This window comes from Erpetoichthys calabaricus, chromosome 8, assembly GCF_900747795.2.
Source record: "Erpetoichthys calabaricus chromosome 8, fErpCal1.3, whole genome shotgun sequence".
Taxonomy (NCBI): domain Eukaryota; kingdom Metazoa; phylum Chordata; class Cladistia; order Polypteriformes; family Polypteridae; genus Erpetoichthys; species Erpetoichthys calabaricus.
The window spans coordinates 148,707,294-148,726,992 of record NC_041401.2 but is presented as its reverse complement, the minus strand read 5'-3'; the positions used below and the strand labels follow the sequence as shown (position 1 = coordinate 148,726,992).

Sequence of the window (19,699 nt, the reverse complement as noted above, 5' to 3'; positions counted from 1 at the left end):
CTCTTCTACTAGTTCTATATCTGTTTTATAAGATTGTATAGATTTGTTTTTTTTTTTTATTTGTTACTTATTCATTAATATTCTTGCTTACTCTTATTTATATTTCTTTTCTTGTAACTTTCTCTTTGACATCTTGTAAAGCACTTTGTATGAAAATGTGCTAGAGAGAAATTCTTGTAAGCACTGACTGCTGCAAACACCTTGTACTCAAACTATGATATATTTTTCTAATTCGTGTGTTTATTCAGGAGTCAAATAAACCATTCTGGAGCTTTGATAGTTCACGGCTCATATCTACAATCTCATCCTGCCTGACTAGTTTACATTCAACAGAGAAATTCAATAAACAATCTGAAAAATGTCATCGCTTTTTGTGCTTTTGAGAATCATATGGATGGCACCTACCCATTAATGACCATGAGCAGCTGACTTGTCCATCATATATGTTTGTGTCACTCAGGACAAAGCTGATAAAAACCCTCATAAAATCATAAAAGGTTACTCACCAGTGTGCTCTTCTCTTCTGTGTCTGCTCCAACTCACAGTCTGCCAATTCATTCCAAATTTGTCACTAAATGAGACTTCTTGCCATTCTGAGTCTGTAGGGAGGGAGCAAGCAGTACAAAGTGAAATGAAAGGCTCTTGTCCACCAGACATGTACACCATTTTAAAAATCAGAGCTTAGTAGAAATAAGCATTATCCTGTGTGAGGAACTGCTGAGCAAAACGTAACAACCACAAGTCAGCAGCTGTTCAAAACCTTCAAAATGTTTAACAAATGTCTAGTCTATTAAAACCAAATCACAGGAGCAGAAAGCAATATTTCAAGACTGAGTGCCTACAACTTTAAGCGTGAAGCTGATGGATGTATGGTGTGTTATTGGAAAACATGGAAAGGTTTATATGACTGTCATAAAATAGCAAAACATGTGACAGACAGTGGCGGTCTTTTCAGCAACTAATCAAAAGAGAAACCAGGAGAGGTGACGCAGAAGTCCATAGCAGACCGATGATGTAGTACATTATGGCTTCAACTAAACATTGATTTAAAAAAAAAAAAAAATTAAGTTAATACACTGAATGAAAGCACAAAACATCTGACAGAAAATCGTCAAGACCAGTGCCTGACCAGACTTCAGCTTTTAAGAGTGTTTCAATTTTACTAGAAGACCCTCAGGGCTCTGTCCTCGGTCCTCTGCTTTTCTGTATTTATATGCTTCCCCTTGGCCATATTATCCGTAGTTATGGATTGGGTTATCATTTTTATGCAGATGATACTCAGCTCTACTTCAATGTTAAAAGTGGAACTTTATCAGAGCTTTCTCAGCTCACAACCTGCCTTAGTGAAATTAAAACCTGGATGGAGCAGAACTCTTTAAAATTAAATTGCAATAAAACTGAACTCCTGCAAATTGGGACTAAAATGCAACTTAATAAAATGAGCTCCTTCCCAGTCCATCTTGGCAGTGATCTCATCAGACCTGCCTCTACTGTAAAAAATCTTGGTGTCATTTTTGATTCCTCCCTCACTTATTCTGCCCACATAAATCACATTAAGAAACTTTCTTACTTTCACCTCCGTAACATATCCCGTGTTCGCTCCTTCCTCTCCTTCTCTAATGCTGAGAAACTTGTCCATGCTTTTATCACATCCCACATCGATTATTGTAATTCCCTACTGGCAGGTGCCCCTTCTAATCTTATATCACAGCTCCAGCTTATTCAAAACTCAACTGCAAGAGTCCTTACTCAAACCAGCAACAGCGAGCACATCACACCCATCCTGCTCCGTCTTCACTGGCTCCCTGTGTCCTACAGAATCGAATATAAAATCCTACTAATAACCTACAAAGCTTTAAATAACCTCGCACCAAACTACATCAGTGACCTTCTCCATCACTATGTGCCTGCCCGCCCACTAAGGTCCTCTGATTCTGGTAATCTTGTTGTGCCCCTCACTAATCTACACTCCATGGGTGACAGGGCCTTCAGCTGTATAGCGCCCAGACTCTGGAATGACCTACCGAAATTAATCAGGTCAGCTGACTCCATGAATTGTTTTAAAAAACAACTCAAAACTCATCTGTTCAGGAAGGCTTTTAGCTCTATTTGATTTTATTACCCTTCTCTCAGTTTACTTCTCTGTCAAGACGCTCATGTAACCTGTATGTGTGTGTGCGAGACCATCAATTATGTTGTCTGTTTTTTTTTCAGAATTTACTGTCTTAATCTTCTTTATTTATTTATCTGGTTTGTACAATGCTATATACTGTATATTCTGCCGTTCTTTATTATATTCTGTAAGTGCCTTGAGCATGGGAAAGGCGCTATATAAATAAAATGTATTATTATTATTATTACAACATCCAGAGCCTTGAGGAACTCATCCACCCCCGGGGCCCTGCCACCAAGGAGTTTTTTGACCACCTCGGTGACCTCAGTCCCAGAGATGGGGGAGCCCACCTCTGAGTCCCCAGGCTCTGCTTCCTCATTGGAAGGCATATTAGTGGGATTGAGGAGGTCTTCGAAGTACTCCCCCCACCGACCCACAACGTCCCAAGTCGAGGTCAGCAGTGCACCATCACCACCATATACAGTGTTGACACCGCACTGCTTCCTCCTCCTGAGACGCCGGACGGTGGACCAGAATCTCCTCGAAGCCGTCCGAAAGTCGTTCTCCATGGCCTCCCCAAACCCCTCCCATGCCCGAGTTTTTGCCTCAGCAACTACGAAAGCCGCATTCCACTTGGCCTGCCGGTACCTATTAGCTGCCTCCAGAGTCCCACAGGACAAAAGGGTCCTGTAGGACTCTTCAGCTTGACGGCATCCCTCACCGCCGGTGTCCACCAACGGGTTCGGGGATTGCCGCCACGACAGGCACCGACCACCTTACGGCCACAGCTCCTGTCAGCTGCCTCAACAATAGAGGCACGGAACATGGCCCATTCGGACTCAATGTCCCCCACCTCCCTCGGGATGTGGTCGAAGTTCTGCTGGAGGTGGGAGTTGAAGCTACTTCTGACAGGGGGCTCTGCCAGACGTTCCCAGCAGACCCTCACAACACGTTTGGGCCTACCAGGCCTGACCGGCATCCTCCCCCACTATCGAAGCCAACTCACCACCAGGATCAGTTGACAGCTCCGCCCCGCTCTTCACACGAGTATCCAAGACATGTGGCCGCAAGTCCGACGACACAACCACAAAGTTGATCATCGAACTGAGGCCTAGGGTGTCCTGGTGCCAAGTGCACATATGAACACCCCTATGCTTGAATGTGGTGTTCGTTATGGACAATCCGTGACGAGCACAGAAGTCCAATTACAAAACACCGCTCAGGTTCAGATCGGGGGGGCCATTCCTCCCAATCACGCCCTTCCAGGTCTCACTGTCATTGCCCACGTGAGCATTGAAGTCTCCCAGCAGAACGAGGGAGTCCCCAGAAGGTATGCCCTCTAGCACCCCCTCCAGGGACTCCAAAAAGGGTGGGTACTCCGAACTGCTGTTCGGTGCATACGCACAAACAACTTGAATTGAAGAGTCGCATAGTTTGGGGGAGGAACGATCTCCTCAGTCTGTCAGTGGAGCAGGACAGTGACAGCAGTCTGTCGCTGAAGCTGCTCTTCTGTTTGGAGATGACACTGTTTAGTGGATTCTCCATAAATGATAGGAGCCTGCTGAGCGCCCGTCGCTCTGCCACAGATGTCAAACTGTCCAGCTCCATACCTACAATAGAGCCTGCCTTCCTCACCAGTTTATCCAGGCGTGAGGTGTCCTTCTTAATGCTGCCTCCCCAGCACACCACCACGTAGAAGAGGGCACTCGCCACAACCGTCTGATAGAACATCTGCAACATCTTATTGCAGATGTTGAAGGACGCCAGTCTTCTAAGGAAGTATAGCTGGCTCTGTCCTCTCTTGCACAGAGAATCAGTGTTGGCAGTCCAGTCCAATTTATCCTCCAGCTGCACTCCCAGGTATTTATAGGTCTGCACCCTCTGCACACAGTCACCTCTGATGATCACGGGGTCCAGGAGGGGCCTGGGCCTCCTAAAATCCACCACCAGCTCCTTAGTTTTGCTGGTGTTCAGGTGTAGGTGGTTTGAGTCACACCATTTAACAAAGTCCTTGATGAGGTTCCTATACTCCTCCTCCTGCCCACTCCTGATGCAGCCCACGATAGCAGTGTCATCATCAAACTTCTGAACGTGGCAGGACTCCGAGTTATATTGGAAGTCCGATGTATATAGGCTGAACAGGACCGGAGAAAGTACAGTCCCCTGCCGCGCTCCTGTGTTGCTGACCACAATGTCAGACCTGCAGTTCCCGAGACGCACATACTGAGGTCTGTTTGTAAAATAGTCCACGATCCATGCCACTAGGTATGAATCTACTCCAATCTCTGTCAGCTTGTTCCCAAGGAGCAGAGGTTGGATGGTGTTGAAGGCGCTAGAGAAGTCTAGAAACATAATTCTTACAGCACCACTACCTCTGTCCAAGTGGGAGAGTGATCGGTGTAGCATATAGAGGATGGCATCCTCCGCTCCCACCTTCTCCTGGTATGTGAACTGCAGAGGGTTGAGGGCGTGGCGTACCTGTGGCCTCAGGTGGTGAAGCAGCAGCCACTCCATGATACTTTATAACCATGTTACTTTTACATTTCTAAACTTGTCAATATAGCTCAAATGATTGAAGAAATAAAGTAGTTATTTGGGCACCAGGTACAGCAGAGATCACCATTTGCTCATCCCTGCAAGGTTATCAAGGCAAAGAGGTCACACCCCCATAGTCAGGACATGTGTAGTAGAAGTGAGACATCATTGGTTGGTATGAGGCATATAAAACAAAGGTGTTAGTGAGTCGCTGTGTGGTGTACTGAGGAATGATAGGCATTGTAGTCCTCATTCATACATACTTATGGGGACAGGACCCAATGGTGAATACTAGCGAGAGACGAGGTAGAGCGTCACTCATTCACAACTGTGTGATAAGATCTGTGCATGTGTCTAGGTGTTAATCTTAACATGCAAGTGTAGACCAATATAACTAACCTGTTAAGTCTTACTCATCAGTCAATAACAAATTTCAACGTACTAATACACCTTCGAGCACATATGGAACATGCCAGAGGAGACAAAACCTCATTCTATACATCAGTACAAAAACTAAGCACACAGGCACCAAGCATGACACAATGGAAATCTGCAAAGAGAAGGATATTTTAAAAAGTAAATAAAATCAAACGTGAACGACTTCTCTGTATCTGACATGCAGGATCCCTAGGCTAGTAAAAAGCTGACGAGATGTCGGCTTAAAATTCAGCTATCAAAGCGCTTGACTGCATCGAGGATAGGAGTGCTCTGATCAAGTTTTTAAGTCTGATACCAATCACCGATTTCTCGTTACTCGATCAACTGATATATTTTTTTTTCAATCCCTAAAAAAAAACAAAAAAATAAACAAACACTTTAAACTAGTCTCCTGCATAACCAGACAAAAGTTGTGTCATATATTAATTTTTTATAATTAAAATTATAGACCACAGGTGTTAACTGTTCATTTATTAACAAAATGAAATTTGGTAGACTTATTGTTCAGTCACCATAAAATACCAAAATAAAATTTCCTTAAATTACAGGGAGAGACAAAACATACCACCACATTTCAAACATTTATTCTACACAAACACTACAACATAAAATAAATTTCATTATGACACCAGGGTATACAAAATAAATTTTTTCCACTGTGTTTTAAAAATAATGTCTTCAAGGTGGTGACCATCATTAGCGATGCACTCTTATGCAAACATTCAGAAATCTTCTCTGACCTGTTCAGCCACTTCAAGGGAAATATCGGTGATTTTGTAGCAAATAGTGTCCTTGAGGGCTTCAAGATTTTGAGATTGGTGTGTGTGTATACCTTCGACTTGAGATCAGGCAAATGTGAAGGCCACACAACATCGCCACACAGGGAGATCAGCTTTCCCAGAAACATCACCTGCAAAACTTGCATGGATCTGTTGGATGGAGCTATTGCTCCATCCTGTTGACACCAGGCATCCACCACACCCATTTCTTCCAGTTTGGGCCGCAAAAAAAAGATCTAGCATTTCAAAGTAATGTTCTGAAGTGACAGTGACCATCAAAAAAGTAAATGCCTACAATGCCAAATTCTGCAGCGGTGCACCAAACTGTAACAGGCTCACTGTGCAGGGGTGTCTGATGAAGTTCATGAGGGTTGGTTGCAGCACAATAGCAAAGGTTTTGCTTATTTACACAAGCATTCAAATGGAAATGTACCTCAACACTGCGGGCATCTTGATGAATGATGTGTAGAATGTTTGCACACAACTCTCTACGGCTCTCCCAGTCTCTCTCAGCGAGTTCCTGCACTACCATCATTTTGTATGGATGGAAATTAAGGTCCTCATGCAAAATCCTCCTTTAAGACATGGTGGAAATGCCCAAGGCAGAATCAGGTTTGTGCGCTGAACGTCTAGGAGACTGCAAAATTGATGCCCTTACAGCTTGGATGTTTTCAGGCATTTATACAGTCCGAGGAAGGCCTGGAGATTTTCCATTCAATGTTGTACCCGTCTGTCTAAATTTAGCCACCCACTGAAGAATTGTTTTTCGATTTGGGACGTCATTATTGAGGAAGAATGCTGAAGTGCGTTCAGAAGGCGCATTGCGTAGTGATGATGGATTTGTTGTTTTTGAAGAATGCTTCATTAGTGAAAGCAAGGTTTGCACCAAACCAAGTCATGTTGCTAACTGAAAACTACAAGGGATCACCTATCAAAAGGACCTCCACCCCAACGCACTTGACTACCTCTACATCATGCAATGACCTTGAGAAATGTGGTACTTAATTTTGGCTCACCCTGTACATTGTGGTGGACAGCTGGAACCCTTGCCTATGTGTTGGAAAGAAAGGGGAAGAGAGTGGGCTCAGGTTATTATCTCTACAAGAATGCTAGAGGGCTTATGACTATGTCTCCACAGATTTCTGAAGGGCACTCTGCGCATTAGAGTTTGCTGCAGCCCTGTTGGGTTCTGTTCATGCCACCAGGGGAAACTGTGGGCTCAGTAGAGCCCTGCATGGCAGGAATTCCACTGGAAGGAGATCACTGGACACCTGGAGCACTTCTGGGTGCTCTATGAAAGAAGCTAGCTGCCACTACTGGGGGAAATCATTTCTCCACCGGGGAGAAAAAAAAAACAAAACATGTGGGTGTGGACTTGTGTCCTGTGTCTGTCTGAAGGGTTTGGGTTGCAGGAGCGCCCTCTGCAGACCGCAACATACTTTACTATGTACAAAAATATTTATGCATAATACACATGGCATAAAAGAAAAATTAAAATCTCACAATTTAGGGCTGTCATATTTAGTTTTTCTGTAATGTTTAATGCTGCTTAAATGTAAATATACATACACCTATAGGTTTTAGTAATTTTAAAATCATTAAATTGTACTACAGCTTTTTGCTGTTAAAATATACATTTATAAAGGTGCTTTTTTCTTTTTAATGGACTGAAATTTTGCCGTGCACACAAGGTCCCCTTGGTCAAGAAGGCACATGTACAGGCCCCACAATGTAAGTTTGCCAGTGAACATTCAATTTCAATCCATTACAGCAAAGTGTGTTACCAATGCGGGTCACCTTTCTCATGATCATGCTCACCCCATGAGGCAAGATCTTGCATGGAGCTCCAGCCCGAGGGCGATTATTGGTCATTTTATATTTCTCCCATTTCCGAATAATCGCACCAACAGTTGTCTCACCAAGCTTCTTGCTAAAGGCCTTGTAGCCCATTCCAGCTTTAGGCAGGTCTACAATTTTGTCCCGGACATCCTTTGACAGCCCTTTGCACTTGCCCCTGGCGGTGGAGAGGTTGTAATGGAAGAAATTGATTATACACAATTAGTTGAGAACAGGAGAATCTGTAATTGATTGATTGATTGTAACCTGTGTGCCACATGGGCGCACAGCCAATCTGCGGGAGCCAGATTTCTGGCTGGGTTGTAGGGGATCAAATACTTAACTTTCTCTTAATGACATGCAAATCAATTTTTAACTTATGTAAGGTGTTTCGTCTGGATTTTTGGTTGATCTGTCTCTCTCCATTAAAATAAAACATCATGAAAATTAGATACTATTTCTTTGTAAGTGAGCAAACTTACAAATTCAGCAGGGGATCAGATACTTATTTCCCCCACTGTACATAGAGCCACATGTTTGAAAAGTTATTCACAGTGTGAGAGCAGCATTAGCTCAGATATGGCTACTGCAATGGCCAAGCAGTGGTGGGTTGGACCACCAGACCAAAGATGCTACAGCTGATCCAGGGGTTCCTCCAAACCTCAGACTACCAAAGCAGGTAAGATGAAGCAGCAGAAGAAAATGACAAAAAGATCCAAGAAGATCATCATGGATACATACAATACAAAGTCCTCGACCAGTTCACGGTTTCAAAAGCAGGTCACTCTCAGTGGACATTGGAGTCAAACGATTCAGTCTGTCTTGAAGGTCGGAGACCATTCACCACCAGTTTGAGCTTGGACTACAATCACTCAGCAGTGCATTTGTGACAGACAACATTATGAAAAGCCTGAAAATATTGTCTGTTTGGGAAGATTTCCTGAAAGAAAAAAAAATAATAATGTAAAGAGGTTAGTACTGAATTAACTTACCCGCCCAGAGCAAGACCATTGTCAAAAAATGAAAAACAGAGGTAACATCCAAAAGAATAAAACATAATTACTACTTGTTCTAAACCTGTATCACAAGGAGTACAATGGGGGAAATAAGCTGTGTCAAAGTGAAACACACACCACTCAGCTTAGATACTGGGAGAATACTGGACAGTGACATTAAAATATGGCTCTTATATTTAAAAAAAAAAAAAAAAAAAACACCCACCCACGCACCCACACACACACACACATGCACACGCACACACACGCGCGCGCGCACACACACACACACGCACACACACACACACGCACACACACACACACACACACACACGCACGCACACACACACACACACACAGCAGTACACGATGAACCAGGGCTCCCCAACTCTGGTTCTGGAGGGCCCCAGGGGCTGCAGGTTTTAATTCTAACACTTAATTGGTGACCCATTTTTGCTGCTAATTAACTTGCTTTGAATAAAATTTTAATTGACTTGGTTTTTTTAAGATTTTTATCCCTGAATTTCTTCATCATTCCTCTGAACTGCTTCGTTTCTTTCCTTAAAATGACTCCTAAAGAGAAATGAAACGTGAAGTCAGTGAGCCAGCAGAAGACCAACTAAGTTAGGGTCTGAAACTCCAACCAGTTGCTTAATTAGACACCGATTCTCATTAACTAATCCCACTCTTTAATTTCATGGCTTGTTGCTGCTCTCATTGTGCAATGGCATACACTTCAGAAATTGTTGCTTTTCTCTTTTCTAAAAAGCACCATTAAACTGTTTTGGGGACCTGAGCTGAACAGTATTCCTGAGACCCTCATCTTTTTATTTCCGGATATTGTATGATCAACAATGTTGGTCACGTTGTGGGTCATTTTGTATCTCATTGTTTGGCTAATAATTAAGGGAAAACAAACAAGGGGTCAGAGTCTTCAACAGCAAGTCAAATAAAATTCAAAATTAGTTAGATTAGGAGCAAAAGGTCACTAATTAAGAAAAGGATTGGAATGAAAACCTGCAGCCACTGGGGCCTTCCAGGACCAGAGTTGGGGACCCCGGCTAGTATGAACCCTTCATCTCTCAGGCTTCTATCACTATGGATAGACTACAGGGACCGATCACTGTTATTATTACAATTAGTATTCTTTCACTTCCCCCCCCCCCCCAATACATTTAGCTTAAAGGAAGCTGCAAATAACTCTTATAAGGAAACATGAAAAGTTTAAAATTGACCACCTTGGAACAATGACATATTTGTTTGCGGTTTGGGGGCGGTTGTTGGCCATTGCTATAATGATGTATCCCAGAATACTATATATAGAAATACTCAACACGTGTCACACTAGCATCACTAACCATCAGGAGCAAGGGAGTCAAAAGAATACGTGCCCAAGTTGATGGAATGGTGAATTTTCAGGAAATTACTGAAAAATGTTGCCACCAAACCCACCAGGTTTGCTGCAGGGCAGTCTTAATAGCATTATAGGCCCCAGGGCAAAGTAGTGCACTGGGGCCCCTACTTACACAACCACTCACCAAGTCACAACAAACAGAGTAGTATGGTGCCCCTATGCTTGTGGGCCCCCCAGGCAACTGCCCAGCATTCCCATGCATTAAGATGACCCTGGTTTGCTGCACAGAATGCTTTTGGGGGCTCCCAACTGACCAGGTCCCCATGCTACTGCCCCAGTAAGCCCATGTTAAATGATAATCATAAAGCCACCCCATGTTTTAGTCAACCCACTCCACCCCCAAATAAAAACAGACATGCCTTGTTTAGTGAAAGCTTGGACTCCCTCCATGCAATCTTGAGGTCTGTTCCTACATGACAAACACGCCGGCTACGAATAATAATGCCAGTAACAATTGTCCATAAATCCATTCTGTCAGCATATCCAACAATTTTGAATCCATATGGGAGCGATTTCAAGCCTCTCCATTCCCTGTACTCCACAGTTCTATGAAGTCCGCTCCCAAAAGAAAGGCGGAGGCTGTCATTGGTCGGACTTTTGACGCCAAAGTTCGCCTTTCACTTCACTGGCCTCCCTCGTGTGTCCCCTCTGATGTTGAATGTTTAAAAGCTCAACTCGTCATTATTTGTATGGCTAACATAATTGATTAAGAGATGGAGAAGCAGAGCCGGGTAACCCGGCCATCCTAAAACACAGAAAAGACACAACCGCATTTAAGTGTCTCATTTATGCCGTTAATCACTCATCAAAGAGCGCAGATAACGGAGCCCGCAGGTCAATTCGGCCATGTCACGTCACATCGCTCTTTGTCTCGTGATGTTTTACCACCACATGATTAGCAGTTCTGATCCCCCGCCTTCACCCTCATATTTATGCTCTTCCGATTCTTTCCAAATACTTCACTAGCAGAAGTAACGACTACTCACAGGTGTCAAAGAGCCACGTTAGACGGCGACCTGCCCACCTCGTGATTAATTAAGAGCGCATCAAGTCAAACAAAGCGCAACTGAAAACACGAAGTGCGACACTTTAAAACTAAAAGTTGCAGTTAGGGCCTGGGGGGTATTTTTCTTACGTGGATTACTCGTTTTGCCGGATGTATTTGTTGACGATTTGGCGTGATCCTGGATCTGTCGGTTTTTCGAAACTCTTGCTGGATGTGTTGTCATAGCAGCACATCCAAATCCTTAATCCTGCTCGGAGCAGGGTTGTTCTATGTAAACAAGGACTAGCTCACACACTTAATCAGTGTCAGTGCGTGGAATTCATTCAGTCATGACTTCGCCGTTCATGAATGAGCGACCAATTGATATCGGTACGCAAATTATAAGAAGAGAATTTCATATAGAGAGGGTTTTGCGCGATCGGCATGATCCTTTATTGCTCCCGGAGGAAATTCTTTTCAAAAGATACCGCTTTAGCCGAGGGGGAATATTGTACCTCAAAAATTTATTAGGACCTTATATTCAAAGACAAACTCGGCTCTCACAACCACACAGACAGTATGCATTGCTTTGAGGTTTTTTGCAAGCGGCACTTTTTTTATATACAGTAGGCGATACGGAAAATCTATCTAAAAGTGCAGTTTGCCAGGCAATTCGTAAAGTCTGTTTGGCTCTGAAATATTTCCTTCAGGTTTTCATAGTGTTTCCTGGACACCTGTGTGTGCAGACAATAAAAGAGGCGTTTCATGCCATTGCAGGTGGGTAATACACAGGTAAAAACACCCACAGTTCCATAAAGAATCTCACAATCAGCCTAACATTCTCATTACCCAGGATTTTCAAATGTGATTGGGGCACATGGGACTGATCAGAGTGGAGTTTGACCAAACATTATTTGGAAAATGTACCTCTCCTCCTGATGAATAATCAGACACAGTGTCTTCTTCAAATATTTGACCTTTGTCAATATCTCGTTGGTCAGACACAGGTTCTAGGGATATGACATTCCCTGACCCAACAAAAAAAGAGGGCTATATGGAACATACCTATGGCACACATGGAGGACAAATATATGCAATGACCATCCTTTACCTGAAATGAAGTGACCACTGCATCCTGCCACTGGTTCTGAGGAGGAGCTTCCCCCTGGAATGCCCTCAGAAACAGGGCGATGGGCATTTTGAAAGGAGAGCCAACAATTCTGCAGGGGTTAGGTCTGGACCGCGTGGACCTCCACCTGTTTTTTGCTTGTCCGCCTTCTTATTAGCTTTAAAATTAATGTTCTTTACATTATATATGATTCTTTATGTCAACAATTCTTTAAATAGTTATATACCAATATTTACCAGTTTGAAGTATATTCCTGTACTTCACTTTAATCTGTTCCCATGTTCTCCTTGTGCTCACGTTTGATCTGGAATTATGACATATTAAATAATAATTAATCTGACACATAGGAAATGAAACGCTGCTTTTAGTAAGTACAATGCACACGCGTTTAATTTGTCGGCCACTTTTTGCCAGCCCTCTTTTCTAGTTTGGGCTGCTTTTGCAGTGTTACCCCTTGTGCATATTAAATATTGAAATTCTTCATGTCCTTCGAATGAAAGGTCTTGCTCCGCTTGTGTGAAAAAAAAAATGCGCCCGTTCTTTCGTCATTTTGTTACAGCCTATCAAAGACTTGCTGATCATGTTTTCTAGACTCGATATATATGGGCTTTTCAGTCAGCACGGGTGCGCGCATTTATCTCGTATGATTAGATCCAGCTAAACTAATCTACTACACAGCTGCGTTTGAAAAACCGACTTATCCTGGATGAGTTTCACTGGCATTAACTCATCCAAGATGAGGCACCTGATCTCGGATGATTTAAGCGACGTACAGAAAATAACCCCCTGGAGAGATCGCAAACATGATGCTTGTCCGAAATGTCTAATTAAGAAATCGGGCTGACCTGAAATCCCCTCGGCTTTGGAGTCGAACATCTTCAGCGGTGTCTGCCGCCACAATTCAAACTCCGACCTGCCAATGTGCTGGCAAGTGTGCAACTTTTAAAGTGATTTAAATCGGTGGAACAGGAATAAAACTATAGGAACATATGAATACAATGTCCGCATAAATATAACACATAACGATTTCCTCAACATCAAGGACACTGATGTAATGAAACAGAAAGATCTTCTTTCTTCAGAGGTGACTCAGACATGCCGATAACAAGGGTTGACTGCATTCACAAGGAAAACACTGAAAAATCTGACATTTTTTTAGACTGCTCTGTGACATCACTTGTTTGTGCCTGCACTTTGCTTTGGTCCTCTTTGCCATGCACTGAGGCCCTGTTTTGCAGATTGTGTGCCACCTTTTCCCCTTTGTACTTGTAAAATTATTGCAGTTTTGAAACATTCTATGAAATACCAATTTAGTATTCCATAATGCCTATTTAGCAACTAATAATATAAAAATATACAGGCAACACTTTTTTGTAGGACTTTCTATGTGTGAAAGTAATGGAAGCAGAAAAATGATCACTATTCATGTTTTTAGTTCAGCAGGTCCCTATTGGGTCGGCAGTGTTGTCAATCAGTAGTGTATTGCCTAGCACTCAAGCTACTCAGTGCCAGAGTTGATGAGTAAAATGCAGTCTGGGTGGAGTTTCCATGTTCTCGTTGTTCTTGCATGAGTTTTCTTCCATAATCCAAAGACATGGATGTTAGGTGACATGTAGAGATGACACTGGTTGTGTGCATCACCGAGTGTCTCTCTGTTTATGTGTGTCCTGTGATAAAGTTGGCACCTTTTCCAGGGGGTCCCCTGCCCAGCATCCTATGATGCCAGAGATTACTAAATTACTGTGACCCTGAGAAATGGGGTAAGTGCTTTGGAAATGTGTGTGTGTATGTACACATCACTGTTTTTAACAAATCAAGCTTAGCAGAAGTTATCTTTTCAATGTCTTTAGTAGAAATTGGAAAACAGTATGAATGCAAAAAAGATATCAGTTAGCAAGCATGAAGGGGAAAGAAAACACTACATACAGACAAGTTTGTAAACTTAAATTTTCCACCTGGACGACACAACATTAAGTGAAATTTGTTAATTTAAACTTGGAGAGTTGACAATAAGAGTCTTTTTTGCTTTTGCTATTCTTTGCTCTACTGAAACAAAGCTTACCATTCTTAGACTGCACACCACTCGAAATCTTTACGTTTTCTGAGAGGACAGCCCACACTTGCATCAAGGGCTGCAGACGTTTTGGGACCACTCTTCCAGATAGCTGGATGACATGCTTCCCATGGCAGGCTTTGGAACTTTTTTCTGGATTGATTCCCAGAAGACAATTACATGCCAAAGTCACAAAACTATGAAATCAAATAAATACAAATAACTGTTGTCTCTAATTTTTAAATTACAAACAAAATGCTTTTACTTAAAGAGGTTTTCGTTATGATTTCCCAAACAATTACATTTCATGTAACCCAACATCTCATTATGAACAAGTCTTTTAATAAGAAAAAGTAGTTCCATGAGGATAACACAGAATATGATGAACCAAACAAAGAGCAAAAAAGGAAGAAGACTGAATAGTTTTGGCACCCCTTAAAAGAGCAAAAATATTGACATGAAAATTATATTCTTTTTGTACCTTTGTAGAAATTCAAGGGTTAATGAGGCTTCTTCTTGGTATGCAAAATTAAAAATGTAGAAACTTGAAAAGACATCTGCAGTTGCACTCACATTGATGTGGCAGAACTTCGCCCCTCACACACCACTTGCCTCTCAAGGCTCAGCATCCACTGTTGTGCACTCATGAGTGTGTCACCTGAAACAGATAATACACATACTGTATATTTTTTCTATTTTACATCAGGCTTAATAATTAGACGACATTCTACCATACCAATAATGAATGACTGAAAAAATGTAAAACATTCTTCAACTTTTCATCAACAACAACATTTATTTATATAGCACATTTTCATACAAATAATGTAGCTCAAAGTGCTTTACATAATGAAGAAAAGAGAAATAAAAGACAAAGTAAGAATTAGAATAAGACAGCATTAATTAACATAGAATAAGAGTAAGGTCCAATGGCCAGGGAGGACAGACAAAACAAACAAAAAAAAAAAACTCCAGACGGCTGGAGAGAAAAAGTTAAATCTGCAGGGGTTCCAGGCCATGAGACCGCCCAGCCCCCTTTGGGCATTCTACCTAACGTAAATGAAACAGTCCACTTTGTATTTAGGGTTCTCATAGAAGGACTTGATGATGATGGTCATGTAGATTTCTGGCTTTTAATCCATCAATGTAGGAACATCATGGTGCTTTGATTAGGTGGTGGTGGCACAGGTCGCCACCACAGAAAACTGGGAAAAGAAACAGAAGAGAGAGTAGGGGTTAGTATGGATTTTAGAGCCACCATGAATACTTATTATAATGAATTGAATATACAGAGTATCAGGATTAAATGAAGGTGAAGTTATCAGAAAGCCATGTTAAAGTAATGTGTTTTCAGCAGTTTTTTAAAGTGCTCCACTGTATTAGCCTCGTGAATTCCTACTGGCAGGCTATTCCAGATTTTAGGTGCATAACAGCAGAAAGCCGCCTCACCTCTTCTTTTAAGTTTTGCTCTTGGAATTCTAAGCAGACACTCATTTGAGGATCTAAGGTTACGATTTGAAATATAGGGTGTCAGACATTCCGATATATAAGATGGGGCGAGATTATTTAAGGCTTTGTAAACCATAAGTAGTATTTTAAAGTCAATTCTGAATGACACAGGTAACCAATGTAGTGACATCAAAACTGGAGAAATGTGCTTGGATTTTCTTTTCCTAGTTAGGATTCTAGCAGCTGCATTCTGCACTAGTTGCAAACGATTTATGTCTTTTTTGGGTAGTCCTGAGAGGGATGCGTTACAGTAATCTAGACCAGGGGTCCCCAACCCCCGGTCCGCGGCCCACTACCAGGCCGCAGCCGTCTGACAGCCGGGCCGCGAGAGAACTGCCGGCAACGGAGACCCACTCAGACTTTTTAGAATGCTTGGCGGGCGGGGCTTTGCAGCGGCGCAGAGAGAGGAGAGAGACCAAGGTGAGAGAGTATTAAAACAAAGTATTTTATGATCTCGACAGTTTCCCCATATGACACGAGTCTATAGAAGTCTCGTTACTACGAAGTACATTCAGCAGATAGTTTCATTACAACGAAGTGACCTTGAAATGCTTGAATGAATCATCCACAGAGCAGTTAGATCTGTGGTCGCAGCTCAGTTGTACACATTTGCACAACGATCCCCAGACAGAAACAATGTAAAAAAAAATTCTTTCTACGAACTTTCCTCATACTGTTTTTTTTTTTTGCTGTTTTTGTTTCCTGCGGTTTTCAGTGATACATTTTGCTTATTGCTTGTCAATATTTGAAAAAAGTCCATTGAAATTTAACTCATTGTCACCCTCCTATAGAAACGGCAGACACGAAAAAACGATAACAGTGTTAATATTTATGATGTGCAATCTGTTGGAATGACAAATGCAATGCATACAGTATATCTTTGTTATATGCAAAAAAAGAAGAAAAATCTCGGGTTGCAAACGTATGCGAACTGCTTAATAACTTCATATTAATAGATATGTAAATTGTGTATAAAACTGCCCTACAAACCCTCCTCGAATCCTCAACCCCCCCCCCCCATTCAAGCCCCCCTAAAATTCCTAAAAACCGGTCCCTGGAAAAATTTCCTTTTAGTAAAGTGGTCCTTGCTGTCAAAAAGGTTGGGGACCACTGATCTAGACGACTGAAAACAAAAGCGTGAACTAATTTCTCAGCATCTTTCAATTCTAACTTTTGCTATGTTTCTTAAGTGAAAAAATGTTGTCCTAGTGGTCTGATTAATATGCGATTTAAAATTCAGATTACAGTCAACAGTTACCCCTAAATTCTTTACCTCCGTCTTGACTTTTAATCCTAATGCATCAAGTTTATTTCTAATAATGTCATTGTCTCCATTATTACCAATCACTAAAATTTCTGTTTTCTCTTTATTTAGCTTGAGAAAATTACTATTCATCCAATTAGAAACACAAGTAAGATATTGTGTTAGTGAAATAACAGCGTCTGGGTCATCGAGTGCAATTGATAAATACAGCTGTGTGTCATCAGCATAGCTGTGGTAACTCATGTTGTGCCCCGAGATAATCTGACCTAATGGAAGCATTTAGAGAGTTCAAATCAAAATCAAAGAGAGTTTAATTTTTTTTTTTAATTTCAGACAATATTAGGATTCTTCCCATTACAGAAAGTCAGTCTTCATGTGAGTAGTGTGTGAGATATTGCAATAGATTTGTCCTCAGTACTTTTTCTTGTCTATTGTTGAGGGACCACCAAGGACATTCAATTAATGGGTTTCGCTCTTACATACACATTCACAGTAAATCGGTTCATGTGCACGGGTTGCACATCTGTGTATTTAACAAACCACGGATTGAAAAAAATAAAAGGCCAGAAATTCCAAAAAGCAAAAGGGCTTGGACACACACAGAGACTGCCTGTAGGTGATCAGTACACTAAAGTTTCAAACCTGAGAAAGTGTTATTATTTGACCAGGACACACACGGACACAACAGCAGGGGCTGCCAGGCGTGTCTCTAAACAAAAGCCATTCAAGCGACAACTGTAAAGTGCTGTGAGGTCCTTCACATCACATTGTGTGCACCCTCTGTTTCTGTGAAAAATATCATCAACACAACCACTGGAAAGCTAAGAGGGAGCATAAAGTGCAATCTCACAATGAGAAAATACAAGTCTTTAGTCTTTTGCAAAGTAATAATAATGATTTATTTTTTTGTATAGCCCAAACTCACACAAGGAATGCCACAATGGACTTTAACAGGCCCTGTTTTTTGACAGTACCCTAGCCTTGACTCCCTAAGAAGACGAGAACAACTCCCAAAAAAAATGTAGGGAAACAAAATGGAGGAAATCTTGGGAAAGGCAATTCAGTGAGAGACTCCTTTGGACAAGCAATTTGTGTCAATAAATGAGGTAAATACAACACAATACAAAGAACAGAACACAAGTAATCTTCTTCACAGCTCTAGCTGGCCTATCTATCATTGCCATTTCAGAAATACAACACAATAGTACAATAGTAATAGTACAAGTACAAAGCAAAATGCAAGAGCAGATTTTATCATATACCTGTATGAGGATTCATTTTTGTTCAGAGTCCTGTAGACATTGGCCAACAAGTTACCGCCCCCTTACATTGCCATTCCTTAGCTGAGTCAGCGTCGGGCCAGCCAATTTGATGAAAGGACTCTTCTACCCATTGATTCCAGTGCTCCTCCATCAGAGGTGACTTTTCCATAGTCAGGCAAACAACCTGGCAGTATGGCTAGTGGCGCCAATTGCTACATTTGAGTACCAAGAACAGAAACAGAATAGGCAGTGGCGGCTCGCGTTTAGGCACTGTGGAACTGCAGCACCCCCTATTTCCTCTTGATATTATCGATAACATTTAATATAATGAGTCCTTTTATCTTTAATTCTTTCTTTATACTTGTACAATATATAATCCTTAAGCTTAATGTCAGCAGCCATCCCCCAGCTTATGAAAAAGATACAAAAATCTTTGTATGGAACTGTGCGCTTCACAGTTCCAGTGGAATGGTGTTTGGCTGTTGTGCGCAAGCGCACATAGGAAGCAGCACGCAAGGCTGTGAGGGAGAGAGAGCACTGTCGCTCCTGCAGTGCCGACCCCTGCTTTCAATGGAGAAAAATTTCCTCAGTTGTCATCCAGAGATCAAGGAGAAAATTATTGATCTTTTCGCGCAAATTAAAACAAGAAGAATGGGTTTCATTTTTAAATGAATAGATCAAGCTTGAACTGTAACAATTTAGGATATAGTAAGTAAGAAATGTTTGATTTTGTTCTTTTAGGATTTTATCAAGTTTCTGAATACATTTTCTTTTTATACATGTTTGTTTCCTTTTACACAATTTTAAAACAAAGGCTAAAAATTTTCTGGAGCAGCACCCCCACTAATTTTAGCTACGAGCCGCCACTGAGAATAGGTGAGGGTTAGTAACAAATTATAAATATCATATTACTTATATTTTAGTGCTAATGACTGACAACAGAGATGCACAGTTAATCAGCAGCTCTAGTCAGGGTATGCTAAACTGAATTAGTGAGTCTTCAGCAGGGATTTGAAAACTGAAACTGAAGGGCATCTATTATAGCAGCAGGCAGACTATTCCACAGTTTAGGGGCCCTGTAACTAAAAGCTCAACCTCTCACTGTTACTTTTTTAATCATGGGAATCAAAAGCAGACATGTATCTTAATATCTAAATGTGTGCTCTGGTTTGTAAGTACTGATGTGCTCAGATAAGTAAGCCAGACCTTGGCCATTTAAGGCTTTATATGTTAAAAGTAGGATTTTTGAAATCTACCCTAAAGTTAACCGGGAGCCACTTTTAAGGATTTAAGAACTGGAGTAATGTGTTCGTATTTTCTTGTTCTTGTAATAATTCTTGCTGCAGCATTTTGAATTAACTAAAAGCTGTACTTGTTGTACAATGTT

At 41.6% G+C, this 19,699-nt stretch overlaps 1 long non-coding RNA gene across 1 annotated transcript; it reads right to left on the bottom strand.

Moving 5' to 3' along the window:
* Positions 1 to 494: 494 nt before the first annotated feature.
* Positions 495 to 18,436, bottom strand: LOC127528902 (uncharacterized). Its single transcript, XR_007935517.1, has 3 exons — positions 18,313 to 18,436; positions 14,759 to 14,935; positions 495 to 599 (listed from the first exon to the last, which is right to left on the bottom strand). It is a non-coding gene; the product is annotated as an uncharacterized LOC127528902 (long non-coding RNA).
* Between the last annotated feature and the right edge of the window lie 1,263 nt (positions 18,437 to 19,699).